Source organism: Cardiocondyla obscurior, linkage group LG02 (genome assembly GCF_019399895.1).
Source record: "Cardiocondyla obscurior isolate alpha-2009 linkage group LG02, Cobs3.1, whole genome shotgun sequence".
Taxonomy (NCBI): Eukaryota; Metazoa; Arthropoda; class Insecta; order Hymenoptera; family Formicidae; genus Cardiocondyla; species Cardiocondyla obscurior.
This window is the reverse complement of record NC_091865.1, coordinates 7,246,346-7,261,039: the sequence shown is the minus strand read 5'-3', so window position 1 is coordinate 7,261,039 and position 14,694 is coordinate 7,246,346. Positions and strand designations below refer to the sequence as shown.

At 46.8% G+C, this 14,694-nt stretch overlaps 1 long non-coding RNA gene across 1 annotated transcript; it reads left to right on the top strand.

Moving 5' to 3' along the window:
* The first annotated feature begins 439 nt into the window (after positions 1–439).
* LOC139113339 (uncharacterized) lies at positions 440–11,210 on the top strand. The gene is made up of 4 exons (XR_011547672.1): positions 440–944; positions 2,083–2,351; positions 10,887–10,991; positions 11,109–11,210. It is a non-coding gene; the product is annotated as an uncharacterized lncRNA (long non-coding RNA).
* The last annotated feature ends 3,484 nt before the right edge of the window (positions 11,211–14,694 follow it).

The following is a 14,694-nucleotide window of genomic DNA, read 5'->3' as shown; positions in this document are numbered from 1 at the left end:
CGTTTCGAGCCCGTGCCGCGACCTCGGGAGATCTCTCGGTCGCGCGACTCTTGACATTTCGCGGATCGCGCGGCTTCGAGAGGGCCACGACACGTCCGGAAGTCGGAAGTCGCTCGCGACCGTTTCAGCAAGCTGCTTTTTCTATTTCCCGTCTCGTCCCGATGACGCTCGACAACGTCTGCCTAAAATAGACGGCAAACGCTATTAGCTCTTCAGATTAACGAACGCGTATGATACAACGAAGTAATGCCAAATATAATTTACATACGAGGTGCTAAGGAAAAGGGGGAAGGGGAGGGAACTGATTGCTTTCTTCCACGTCGAATTCGTCCCGCGATCGTCTGTTGGAGTTTCCGTCCGCGTCACTCTGAACCTCTCGGCTTCTCGAAACGTCTAGAACGCGCCAAGTTGCACGCTAGTGAGAGTCGCTGGCCCCTCGCTTCGCTCGCTCGCCGGCTCGCCATCTTGCGCGTAATACATACCTAACACGGGAGCGGCAGAATTTTCTACGCCGTACGCGTCGTCGTCCAACCCCTGAAAACAAAAAGGACCTTGGGTTCCTTCCTGCCCCTGCGTGAAGCGGAGGAGGGCGAAGAGGGACGGGCGTTCGGTTAACCGGCGTTCGCCCTTGTTTTTCGTCGCGCGAAATCAAGGAAGGAACCTAAATTGTCGGACAAGGACGAGCGGACGCCGGCCTGCGTTTCGACGACGTCGAGATGTGCGCGCAGCTTATGCTCCGGTCACGTACGCCGCGATTGGTACCGCGCACTGCGCATGCTCGACGGTCGTGGGCTCTGAGGAGTGCAGGGTAGGGGACGAGCCGCACTGCCGCACAGAAACGAGTACGCGAGGCGAGAAGATGGTCGAACGCGATGCGACGTACATATACGTGGAACGATACACGCACACACTAGTTCCCTTCACCGGCTTCCTTTCTCTCAAAGGTATACGAACGTGGAAACATTTAATTTATATATTAATTCCATGGTTACGTGGACCCCGACGGCGCGTCGAGCGCATCGACATCGCAAAGTTGGCTTAAAATTCGAATCGCCGTCCGCTCGGCGTATCTACGCTTTCTCATTTTCTCTCTCTCTCTCTCTCTCTTGTACGCGCATATCTTGCATCTGTGCGCGATACGCGTCGGTTCTGATTCAAACGATGTGGCGACCAGACGCCGGCGAGGAATCGGCACCGCGCCAACTTCATCGCAAAACGGGCGCTCATTACGCAAAAGCGCCGTCGTAGGATTCAATAACCTAGGTGCTTTTCCCGTACTTCCCTATCGTTACACCTGCAATTTTTCCATCCTCGAGAACCACAAATACGTTCTCTTATTCTTTTTCTTTCCTCTTTTTTTTTTCTTTTTAGCTTATTGACACGGCGCAGACGTGTGCGAGAATTCCCATCTACGCAGTGACAAAATTTTTGGTCTTCGAAAGGAAAAAGAAATCATTCGACAGCGGTCACCGTGCCGGTCGATCGATCGCACGCGTGCGGCTTTATCATAGAGACGAACGGCGAAGGTAGGGAACGAATGTGACCCCGAACTGCGTCGAATTCGCAAAGCCCGCCTCGCGACGCCTAAGAAATTGGGGATCGCGTCACCGTTACGTAACCCCCCCTTAGACAATGGGACGGTCGAGGGAGGCCGGGAACGGCGTGCCTGCTGCTATTGCCAGTTTGCCGAACTTTGTTTATCGTTTTCAAAGCGCGACGCACTTCCTCGTGTAAACAGGCGTCGATGTGCCAACGACGTGCGTTAGCGAGCGCTCGCACACATCAACACACATCACCGATCGGCAGCGTGCTTGTGCCGGGACCTCGAGAGACGCGAAAACGAAAATAATGCACTATCGCGTTGGCGCCGCGCGATTATAGCGAGCCGTTGCAGCGTGAGATTAGCTCCGCGTCAAGTCGTATTGTTATCTCGCTAAAAAATCTCGGCAGATTAATTTCTCTCGTGCAAAAAAAGGCTCGAGAAAGAAAGAGAAAGAGAGAGAGAGAGAGAGAGAACAGAAAGATAGGGTACGAATGTGCGCATCGCCGTAGTTTTAATCTTCGTTCTCGTTGATGTTCCAGGCGTTCGTTTCAAGGTCGACGTGGAAGGAGAAAAGGAGAGAAAGAGGAGAGAAATGGCTGTCGAACCCTCCCGCCTTGCGACTATTTGCGACCGACTCCGCGGGAATCGCAAAAAAATACTTGTGCGTCCACGAGCGAGATTACGTAATAGCCGTGCCCGCTGAGAAAGATCGGCGCCAGGTTGAGCAGCGATAATTAACGAGTTTTTCTGGAAGCACCGGAATATCAGCCACGTTACGAATCCAACGGAGGGGCTATCTTCGTTCTCGGTGAGTGCCACGTTATTTCTTTCTGTTAATTAGTTCTTTATCGCGACCTTCCCTGCGCGATCGATCGAAACGTCGCTGACTTTCATGCCGTCATCTTTTCCGCAATCAACGTGATAATGCTATTGCTAGGAGGAGAAATCATTTCCCTCTAGATTTCCCTTAACGTTCGGCGAATCTATTCTTATCCGCAATTTTACAGCAACTGACGGACTTGGATTGCAATACATTTTTATTAATTAAACCGACAAAATATACGCAAAGAATTATTCTAAGTAAGCGAAAGAAAAAAGTTATTTGCCTGTAATGATTAAAAAATCGTTCGCTGCTGGGAAGCTCGCGTTTTATTGCGTCGCCACGATTGCGAAAGTGCGTGCGTACGCATCTGGAAAGGGTCGCCGATCAATCCTGCCGACGACCCTGTTTTCCGCGAGATAACATCCCGCTTCGGAGGGTTGTTTTCGCCTGCTCCCTCGCTTATGCCTTTTCGAATATTCGAAAACTTCATTTCTGCGTAATAATCACGCCGAACCGGTTTGCGCACGTGGCACAAGTCGCTCGAACGTGCCGGGATCGTCGGGATCTGGTCTGCCTACTTGATTGCCCACGCTCACGTGATATTCATTATTTTTTTTTTTTTTTGTTGCTCCGCGCCGCCGGACATTCAGACGAGTCCGCGTGAATGAAGGTTTCGCTCTGAAATGCGTTGCTTTCCGATACGAATTTATTTTCGCGCGGCCTCGCGGGCTTTTCCACGGCAAGACACTTTTCTCCGCTCGCCCACGAGCCTCGCCCGCAACGTATTAGAGGCAAACGGCACTCACGACCGTAATTAATTCGTCGTGATCAACACGAGTCTCACAGGGAATTGCGTCGCGGATTCGCGGAGTATCGCGAAACGAATGCCCGCGGTTTCGTAAGGCGAAACGGAAGGTTTTATCTGGCGCTTATCCCGCGGTTGTCTGCTTCTTGCGGCCCGGTGTACGTCGTTAAGTAATGTTTACCGTGATAAAGGTGCAATCGCGGGTGATTGAAATGCCAGCGTGCGTGCAGCCCGCGGAAAATTGCGGCCGAGGTGCGGATAATAAATGCGGCGCAGTAGAATCGACGTAAAAAAAAAAAAGAAAGAAATTCACGCTAATTGCCTCGGACGAGTGCTCGTCCAATTAATAATCGTTTGCGACACACGCACGATATTTAAAGAGCCAAATCCCATTCATTTTAACGAGGAGGCGTTATCGCGCTGTCCTTATGACTCACGAGTTATGACTTGCGCCGATTAAACAGTCCACCGATTAAACCCGGATAAGAATGACTTAAATGCAATTCATTCATTTAAATTAGCACAGCGGACCATATTCGAAAGGAGATCGATGTTGTTCGATGCGATGCGGCTTCGCCGCGCAAAACATTTTCCTTTCGAAATGTCTTCGGTCGAAATATTGACGAAGGCACGCAGATATTTATTTTCGCAGACGAGCGCGACCGTTCTTTTTTTTTTTTCCTTTCTTTTTCCTTCCTTTTTCTCTTTTGCCGAACCATTTTTAAATAGACAATAGTGACTGGAATTTATTTTAAGACGCGCTTAGCCTCGATTAGATTCGCGTGAACGATGAAGTAAAAAATAAAACGTATTTTTTCCCCCGACAATTTCAGTCTTCGGGCGGTGCGAGCGTTATCGCGAGGTTTTATCGCGAGAAAAATATGTTCGTGCCGCATTCCTCGCGAAGAACGACTTCAGAGCAGAGCCGTGAATACGAGACGGGGGCAAAGTTTAAAAAATTTCCGGCGGTGTGTTTTGCGCACGACGGGATGGAGGCTTCGAGGAACGCCTCGCCGTTCTTTGCGTCGACGGTCTTAAAGGAGAACGATCACGGCGCGGTCGGCGACGGAGTTACGTAAGCGAGCGATGGAACAACGAATCGACACGCCACGCCGGCCGGCGAGCACGCCGGCTGTTGCCGTCTGTATTTCGACACGTACCCGGCATGATTCTCGCTTAATGAGAGAATTATTCATTTGCCTTACCGCCGCCACACTCGCGCGGCTCGATTATTCGCGCGCAATCCGGGTAACATTTACGGAGATGAATCATATTATAGTCCACATGTGCAAACATCGCTTATCATATCTGCAGTCGAAGGGATCAATCGGATCCGCGCGAACCGGGCGATGTTGATAAGGATCGATTTCGACAAGAAGTCGGATCGGCTCGTGTTCGAAGTTACTATCGCAAAGCACCATCGCGGGCGCGAATGTCTTGATTACGTACAAAATTAGCCTCGCGAAGCATTAATCGATTGCGTAAAACATTTTTTTTTATTTTTGCAATCAATTATTGATTTTTTAATTGAACGCAATTTCCCCCGACTCGACATATATATGTATAAGAAGCTAGAAAAAATTTGACAAACTTTTAAGAATGACGTTTGAACGAGGAGATGCTTCTACTCGGACTTTATCTCTCAATTCCTCTTTCGAGCCGTCTTTTTCTCTGCCCTTCTTAGTTTTATGAACCTGACGACCTTCCGATTAAACGCCTCGTGATCCCACGCGTTGTGATGACGCGCGGATAAATAAGAATCGGGCCTATTTAGTCGCGAAGGCCTCGAGAAATATACTCGACAGGCACATCGCGAACGGTAATTTATTATCGAATATATTTCGCGCGTAATACTTTAATGATTGATACGATATTTTATATATTAATTAGCAGGATACTTAGAAAATATTATCGTTGACAGCCTTGTCGTTCGGAACTGTTCAAATATAATTCTTTGACAAGTGACATTTACTTTCGCGGCGCGAAGTGTGCCAAGCGAAACAGGCGATCGGCATCGCATAAAATCGACAAAAGTTGATGGACAGAGGCCACGCGGGCAGTATCGGAGTATCAACCGTAAATAACGGTCGCGTTATGCAGGTAATTAATTAATGGAGCACGAGGCGGCTTAATTGCGCGTTTAGAGAATCGTGCGCCGGACATTGATAAATCGTCAACGTGCACGAGCGGATCGAACGAGTATTATCCAACTCCACCGGAACGCTCTATTTACACCAGCGAGAATTACACGTGTCGTATTATGCAAAGAGACCGGCAGACGTTTACGTTTGCGCAACGTGGAGTTTTCGTGGCATCACCTTGTTTCCGCGCGCATTCTTGCGAGTCGCGTCGCGTAACGAATCGCTCGGAAGAGCGGCCAAATTTCGTTGGATAATTATTGCGGCCGGTGGGAACCGGTTCCTCGAAGCCGACAATACCTCTCGCGCTTTTATTTATCTTTTATCCCCCTCGAGCGGTCTTTCTCGTGCCGCGTATCGAGAAGCAAAATGAATGACTCACGAAAGCAAAATCGCCCGAGGAGAAAGGATTACGCGTTTCCGCGGCGCAGCTCGCTTAACATCGAGAAGCTTTTTACGCTCGAGTGCTTGCAATAGACTTGTGGCTATTAGCGGATAAGTTTGCACGCACGTTAGACAGATTCATACTCGAACAAACATAACAAATTGTTCGTGCGCATTAGAATTTATATATTTTTTTTTTTATCGATTAAGAATATTAAACGATAGCATCGGTTTTCTTATCGGCGTACTCTGTACGAGATAAGCAATCGCGATTATAAATTGCCTTGGTTGAAACACTACAGTTTTTGTAATTAAAAAAGAAAAAAAGGAAAAAAGAAATTTATTCCCTTTCGCGAGCAACAAGGATGTTTTCGACGAATCCGGCAGTCTTTATCAAGAAAATATCGTGGCATTAATGTCACGCAAATATCTTTACGTTAACTACATTTTGGTGCAACCGCATCTTCATGGCGATTAATTTAATTACTTTATTATGTCAATTACTTTCGAGGTATCTTAACCGCAGCGGCTTTTCGAATTCGCATATCTGACTTGATTAGTTCAGGAGATAAAGATCGTGGGCGACCTCGTTTAAAGCGGCTCCGGGAGTCGCAGTGCTATTAACGTCAGGAATTCTTTGAGGGAATTCATTTCCGAGAGATCGAACGTTATATCCTCGCTGTTTTTATTTAAAAACGGCTACGCAGTTATTCTCGTTTCCTCGCGACTCGAGCGAGCGGAGGGAAGTTAAGTGCTTTAGGTCAAAGGTAACGTCGCACTCGGGCGTGTAAAGTAATCCGTGGCATGTGTGCGCGATAAGCGAGTTCTCAGAGTGCAATCAACCTGCTCGGACAGGTACATCGCACCTCGTTGTCACGTTACGCCACACGGAAAACCTTGACTTTATTGCGCTGCGACGACACGTCGCAGCAGTCGTCTCCTTTCCCTTTTTACGGCACATTCTATCGTTCGCTTCTTTATTTTATTTTTTTTTTTTTCTTCTCTCGTAAACGAACCGTCCGTCGAGAATAGCGATGATTATCGCGGGCTGGCAGCTGACGAAAATATTAACGGCAAAACGATGATGGCACTTTGAAAATCGGCCTACGACGCACCTCGCATTATCCCCCCCCGTTTTTGCATATTTTCTTCATCCTTATCGCTCGAACATTCTTAAATAAATATCGCTGAGCGATTAGATATCGCGAGTATGTAACGTTGCGCGTTAGATTCACAAATTACATACGCTTGTTAATTGTTACATAACCGAATCCTTGCAGCCTGCGCCGTTCACGTTTTCGTTCACGTTTACGCCCAAAACACAAATATTTTCCATCGCGTGACCGCGCGATAAGATAAGATCGGTGGAGGATTGCGTCGTTTATTGCCACGTCACGTGTTGCGACGTTTCGCCGAGGCGCGAATCAGTGACTTCAACGAATCTATGAATCTCAACCGATCGAGATCTTTATCTCACAGCGCCGTCTCATTTTTAAATGACATAATGTATTTTTTTTTTTCTCTCTCTCTCTCTCGCTGCGTCGTATCTTTCGGCTGCGCGACATGTGTGCATGCAGTAAATCAGTTACAAGTGCGCGATATATAATTAATACGCGAATCTAATAAAGATACGCCGAGAAGAGCCTTAACTTGCACAAACTGGAAGGCGCCTGTTTTCGCGTCTTATCGCTGAAAATATTTATACTCGTATCTGTACCCTCATGTCTCGCGAATTAGCAAAGAAACACGCGTATTTGTGACCGGAGACAAGACAGCGTAAATTTGCCGGCGAGCGGAATGTTTTCTAAACAAATGTAATAATAGAGCAATTTGCATGGCGTGGTCTTCCTTGACGCAGAGCAGATTAGCTCCGAGATAAAACTTGACTAACAATTTAACTGGCGATGGCAAAGGTTAAAGACTCAGAACGCGGCTGATGTGATAGGCGCTTGATAAATCGTGACTCTCTCCCGTGGAAGATCGAGGGGTCGTGAATTTCGCAAGGTTCAAGGCCTGGGACGTACTTTCGGCAAACGAATCGTCGCAGCTCGCGGGGAAGGGACGCAGAAATCGCAGTCGAGTTTATTTTCTTCGAGAGCGTGCTCTCGCGCAGCCTCCACCCTCGCACCGTGACGTTACGACGTTTCGGCGAGTAGCCGCGACCTTCAATCCTCCGCCGGCGTCTTTCCGCTCCCGGTTTTAAATGCGCAGAAAAATCCGATCCCATAACGCAGAGAGGGAAGACGAGCCGACGGATACCGGTTCGGTCCGGCGTGGAACGATTAGCCGGAGATAAAAATAATGCAAATCCACTTGTACCGAAATTGATTTCGCCTCCGCTTCCAGAATAGAATACGCCTCTCCGCGCGCAACTCTTTTTCCTTTTTTTTTTTTCGCGTATTTGCGCGTTTATCGTCTTTCGTATCTGCCGGACGAGGCAGCGGCCCGTGTAATATATGGAACACTTGTATGTGGAACAGGCTGCTTACTCAAGTTGGAAAGCAATATGTTCAAAACATAAAACAAAAAAATAAAACAAAATATAAAATAAAATATAAAATAAAATATAAAAAAAAAAATAAAATAAAATATAAAATAAAACTAAAGTGTAAAAAAAAAAAGAAATAAAGAAGCTTTTTCGCATGCGTTTCATGTATGCGAGAGGGTGCGTCATACTTTAGCCGCGACGTGAGAAATAGCGCGTTTATCGCGCGAACAACGATAAGCGAGTAGATGAGCTCATTCCTCACGGGTGACAGATCGAAAATGGTCCGGGCATATTTTCGGGCTGGTGTTTCGCGACGAATCATTTACCTACCTCCGGCATCTTAGCTGCAAAACTTTATTAAAATCGCGATAAACGACCGCGATAAGCTGTCGATATAACGAAGGAGTGACACGGAGACGCAATCATTACAACATAATCCGCGCGATTTTTAATTGCGAGAGTTTCACGTCGGTGTGTGCGCCCAATCGAAAATCCTGTGCACATATATTCGCGCCGATAGCTGCGTTATCTTGCTGGCGACCTTGTTGTTCACGTAATATCGCAGAGGCTGATAACGCTGCGATGCCGCTTAGTTTGCGCGCGGGCGAAATATCAATTGGCGAAGTAATCACAATCTTTAGAGTGTTTAGATGATGTAAATTACATCAAATCAAACGCACGTGGTGACAACGCGCAGCCGAGCCGGGTATCTATATCCACGATATTAGCGCGGACGCTACAGATATATGTTTGCTGGCGAATGTCTTCATCGCAGTTAGGAGCGCCAGTTAGAACGCCGTGAACGTAAAGTCGCGTTGCACCGCCGACGTTTATCGCGAAAGCGAGATTGTTTCGACGAAGAAAAAAAAAAATGTAACATTCGACGTTAATTTAATGGCGCATAATTGTCCGAGACGATATTTTCCCGAACGACTCTTTGCAGAACGAGAAAAGTAGCGGCACTCCTCCGATCACCTGCGAGTGAAAGCGGCTGAAAAAAATTGCAAGAAATTCAGGCGGCTACTCGCAGCCTCATCTTTTTGGATAATTTTAATTAATCAAAGTAGAGAGACGGCGACACGCTATTAATATACGCGTTTGATATCCGAGGCAGACCGAAGCCACGGATTTCCGATAGAAATTCCGCCGGCGATATCGTTTCTCCGCTGCTATTATTGTGCACATAATATATGTATATGTATGTATATACCTTATACGATATTGATTTCAGCAAGAATGAAGCGTTCGATTATTCTTTCCACTGCGTAGAAGAACCAGTTTTATCGCACGAGGTGTTTATTTATATTTCCGTAAAAAAAAAAAAAAAGATTATAGATTTAACAGAACAGTCTTGCAGGTGAATCATCGTACAAAGTGCACAGCAACGTTATTAATAATTTGAATGGTTTTTTTTTTTTTAAACTAGACATTACAGAGCGCGTGTCATTTACTCTTCCACGTTAAAGAAAACCTTTGCATTTATAATTTTCGATAATAAACTTCGGATGTATGCACGTACGTATCTCACGTGATACTTAAAGCTTCTCGTTTACATAAATGTAATATATTACAGTGCGCCGTGTGGCGTGCAGTTAACGTTCGAAATAGTAAAAATAAGTTCTTACAAAAGAATAAAACCAGGCCTGACATTTACTTTCGCTGCGCGAAGTGTGCTAAATGAGGGAATTAATCACCATTAATTTTAGCTACTAAATGCGACAGTTCGCAGCGACTTGAGTGCGCGAGAGCTTTCTTTGCGCGAGATATTTATCGCGAGCATCAATGACGGCAAAATGATCAAAGTTTAATACGGGTCACAAGATTCCCAGGACGCACGTCGGTTTATTGTAACGACGCGGAGGAGAAAGAGGGACCGGCGGAGCGGATATTTATAACGATTATACGTTAAACCGGGAATAATGCCAGCGTTGTAATGGCTATTTGCATCCACCGCGGTGCTAGCCGGCGTCCGTAAGAATTTCTCAACTCCCGTGAAAATCTCCTTTGATCGCCGCGTCGAAATTCCTTGCCCCGAATGACGTCGGTTAATGTCTGCCTAATACCGCAGCGGTTCGTAACTTACATTGTCGATGAGCCGTGGACAATGAATTAATGAAAGAGAACTCCGATAAAACACTGCCGATGATTGTGAAGTAATGAATGCTGCGAACGGTCAGAGTCGATATAATACGTGTACAGGGTGTCTCGAGCAACTGATCGAAAGGCACCTCGCCCATCTACTTCGTCGCGGCTAAAATTTTCATCTCGTTTCAATGTAGTGATTTTTTTAGGAACTTGAGGGAGATAAAGTGCGCGGGGTATATTTCATATCGCGATCCGTTTTATTCGCCGCTCGGTCCAAGCTCTCAGCGTCGTTCATTCCGCCGACAAGAATTGATCGAATGATCAAGGTGGCTCTTAGACCTCGTTTTAGGTCGTAGGCAGTTTCTTGTGTCGAGATCGAGGACGTAAATTTATACAACGAGTTCGTCGCGCTTCTTAATTTTAATCGTAAAAACAACTATAGGCGCGGGGAACACGGGAAATAAGGGGGATAAGGGAGACGGTACGCGCAAGCTGTGCTAGCGCTGGAATGTGCGTCCGGTCACTCGACACCAAAACACGCGCGCGGTAACATATAAATAATACGCACTGAATAATACATTAAATAGAACAGAATATTAATTGCAATTTTTCTGTTTCAGATAACACTCCACCATTGAAGAAGGACCAACCCGACATCCCGCAGACATCCTGAGAGGAGGAGGAGGCCCAGGAAGGGTATCCTGCACCAGCGGAGCAACCCCAGGGTAAGTATCTATTTTTCTTCGGAATAAAATGCTTTAAATTATTGATAACGTTTTCTTATTACTTTATTTTTTTTAATTTAATATCTACAAAATAATTTTTTAATTTATCTGTTACAGATCAAGAGAAACTCCGCTGCTTCGCATCGTTCAATGAGAAATTAAAGTGCCGCACGCCGATATCAAATTATACGAACCGCAGCCGGTTCGTCGGTCGTTTCGGGTGTGCCGTTAGTTGTCGGACGTTTCGTTTTAATAATTATCTTTTTCCGGGAGTGCCGAAAAATCACGTGCGAAAGTATTAAATAATTTTCGCGATAATAATTGATCCGGGCGCGGTCGCGAGTGTCTAGTACGCGGAAGGATGGCTCGTCACGTCCCATCTGAGAGGAGGAGCAGGCTCAGGACGAGCTTCATGCATCGGCGGAGCAACTTTTAGGTGAGATTTAATTCTCTTTTTTTAATTTATTATTTTATTAACTTTTAAAATATTTATTTTTATTAAATAATCAAATGCATACGCGTAACTTTTTTTTGTTTAAACCTTAACTATTTTCAGCACGCCTACATTAATATTGTTTCATTTTATGTTACAGTCACCGGCAGAACTCTTCAACTCCGCTGAAGCTCATGCAGATTGGTAAGTCGCATGTTTTTTTTTCGTAGTTTGTAGTCGAGTGTCTTGAACCGGCAACACGCCGTCGATCATAGATTACTCGATTGTAATCATCATATTGAAATTATTATAATTCATGAATGTCCCCAATTATAATGACGCGCACGAGTTAGGATCTATCGAAAAATAGCGCACGCTAATAACCGTGCGCATGACTTGTTCTAGTTTTATTAAATTTTCGACAAGCTGTATAATTAGCTGCCACGGGCATTACCGCGGAAATACGTTCGTTCAAGACGAACATCTGGATATTTAACGTCTAAATATTTATGAATCATCTATATTCATAAGGAGTAACGAAATAAATAACGCTAGTCAGTTATATTTGCCGCGTGTCGCATCGAGTATAGTCATAAACCTATTTATTTTTGTCTTGATAAGACGCAACGCGTGACGATCAAGCGCCGCTCCGTTACTCAATAACGTATTATAACTTTTCCGGTCATATTACAAATTTCGTCAGGCTCGAGGGGGGAGATCTTGCACAACATTCCGAGAGTTTCGTGAGGAGCTTCTTCGAGCACAGCGCGCCGATTATTGATACAAATGCTAAATTAAAAAACAGCCGGCCGTCACGTTGTTAATAAAGTTCCCGTCGGCGATTAGGTATTCCAGTCGCCGTGTGTCTATAAACGTGTTCCGATCCCCGGCAAAACGCTGCCATCACACGCGGATTTAAATGTACGATGTGTAACAACGGAGTGTTAGACACCGGCGACGCGAATAGCCTTTCGATCACGATCGCGGTGGACGCTGTGTTTGCCAAGATCGTCATCCGCGTGTTCGACCAGTGTGCGTCCAGTATAAATACTCGAGCCGCGTTGGCGAGCTACGCGAAACCGATTAGATTTGCATTGGGAAAATATTTCTTTTTTTTTTTTCCCCTCCGTTGATATACTCGCCGCTTGTCAACGGGACAAGTTTACTCAGTAACTCGCCGCGAAGGCGAAGTCGTACGCGGTACAATTATGCAATATCGGTCTCTACCGGTTTTCCTGCTCAAGTGGACGGGCACATGACTTCTCGCTCGTTTCTTCACCGGTACTTTTTTTTTTTTTTCTGTAAACACGTTTTTCCATAACAGTTTCCGTTTTGCGTACGTTGCACTTTGATATGACATTCGATTGACTAACAAAAACCCTCTCCGTGACATCTTTTTAAATTTACAAAATAATATTGCGAGCGTTTCTCGATTTGTTGCTGCTGCGCGAGGTTACGTTAGTTTTACAGTCGCAACGAGGCAGGGTTACGTGGAGAAAAGAACAAAGTGCGACGCGGAGCCGGGATAAAATATTCACAAAGAATGCACTAATCCTTGCGCGGTAATTGCGAGAGAAACGAGAAAAAGAAGTCGGGAGACGTATCTCGGCTATAAAAGAACCGTTTCGCTCCTGCGTGCAACGTGCCGCGTAATATTATAATTAATGATTAATATTGTTGACGCGCTGCGTCAAATTGCGTTATGCACGATGAACTCGGCTTTGATGTTTCTCGCGTTGCATTATCGTGCTCTTATCGCAAGACGATCGTCAGATCAGCCACGAAGACCTTCATCGATTGCTTAATCCCTTTTGCGCAACGTTTTTATTCCGGTGTTTATTCGTAACAGATTATAATACGTGCACGTCGGCGTTGCAAAATCGGATCGGTGACGTAAGAGGATTATCGCCCGCGGGCGATAAGAGCCGCTCGTTACGTGAATTTAAAACGCCCGTGGTTATCTGTTGCACGGGGAAGAGGTCCGTTGGACATTCGTCGGCCGCCGATCGAACAATTGGACAGCGTTTCGCTGCCAGGTCAACGGCCGCACGGTGAAACTCGCGGACGTTGACGAGGTGTGTAATTCATACTTCCTCACGGCGTCATTATCGACTCTGGGCGCTGATTACGCGGCGGCTGAAAGTTAATTGACCGGTGACGCCGGTGGAAAATAAATCGCGGCTCACATCCGCGGTGATCGCGATATCCCTCGCGTAACCGCCGCGAAGAGAGAAAGAAAGCGTCGTTGGAGGGCATTATCACGAATCGGGTGACTCAAAACCGGCTTATGAGCGCTTACGTGCATCGCGAACCCGAAGCCTCGCAGAAACGTTCTCGTTACGCGACGATTCGGGACCCGACTTGACCTGATTCGCGGCGGTATCACGCCCGTTCGAAACGCAGATCGGGGTTCTCCGCGGCGTCGGTGATAAGCCGCCTCCTCCGTTACGCAACCGCCGGAGAGATGTCGGGTGAGATACTCGAGCGACTTTATTACGATAAAATACCTCCGCACCTGGGCAAAGCCGCGGTATTATTAACAAAGATCGGCAGGCGAGATCATCGCGCGGCGCCGCTTTCAAGGATCCCTCGTCAAAGCTTCCTCGAGCGGCGGTCCCGCGCGCGGTATCGGCGCGGGTTTCGCACGTACGCGGTTCGTAAACACGCGCGGCGCATAAATTACTCGCCCCTACGCTTTGCATACGTTACATTATATACAGTGTAAGCAAGTAAGCAAGCGTGCACACATTCTCCGCTGGCGCGTCGTCGCGCATACAAACGCCCGGCATCGATTGTGCGACGCGGCGGCGCGGCTCGCTTTCACGGATCGTGATCGCCGGCCATCCGTTGCGTGGCTAATCGTATCTGGCGCGTACGAATCGGGAAAGGCGCGCGCGTTCTTTCCCTTTTTTTTTTATTCCCCCGTAGGCCCGTAAATCACGCAAAATAACGGGACTGCCCGTTTGACTTCGCTCGTAACTAACGCCCGCCCACGCTCCACGCCGGCTATTGTTCAACTTTCTTCACGGAGCGCTCGTCCCGCCGGCTTTTCGAGTGTTTTAACTCTCGCGCAAATTAATGCGCTACCTGAAGTGCTCAGGTATGAATAACGAGGCGCGGTATGAATACAAGGCGTGGCGCCGGCGACTGAAAAAATTCGATTGTTATCCCAGCCGCGAATTATGCGCCTTTTTTTCTTTTCTTTTGTCTCGAGGGGGAAGTCTTCCGTAATATGCGTGTAATGCGGATATAGGTCAAGGGTCGTAATGT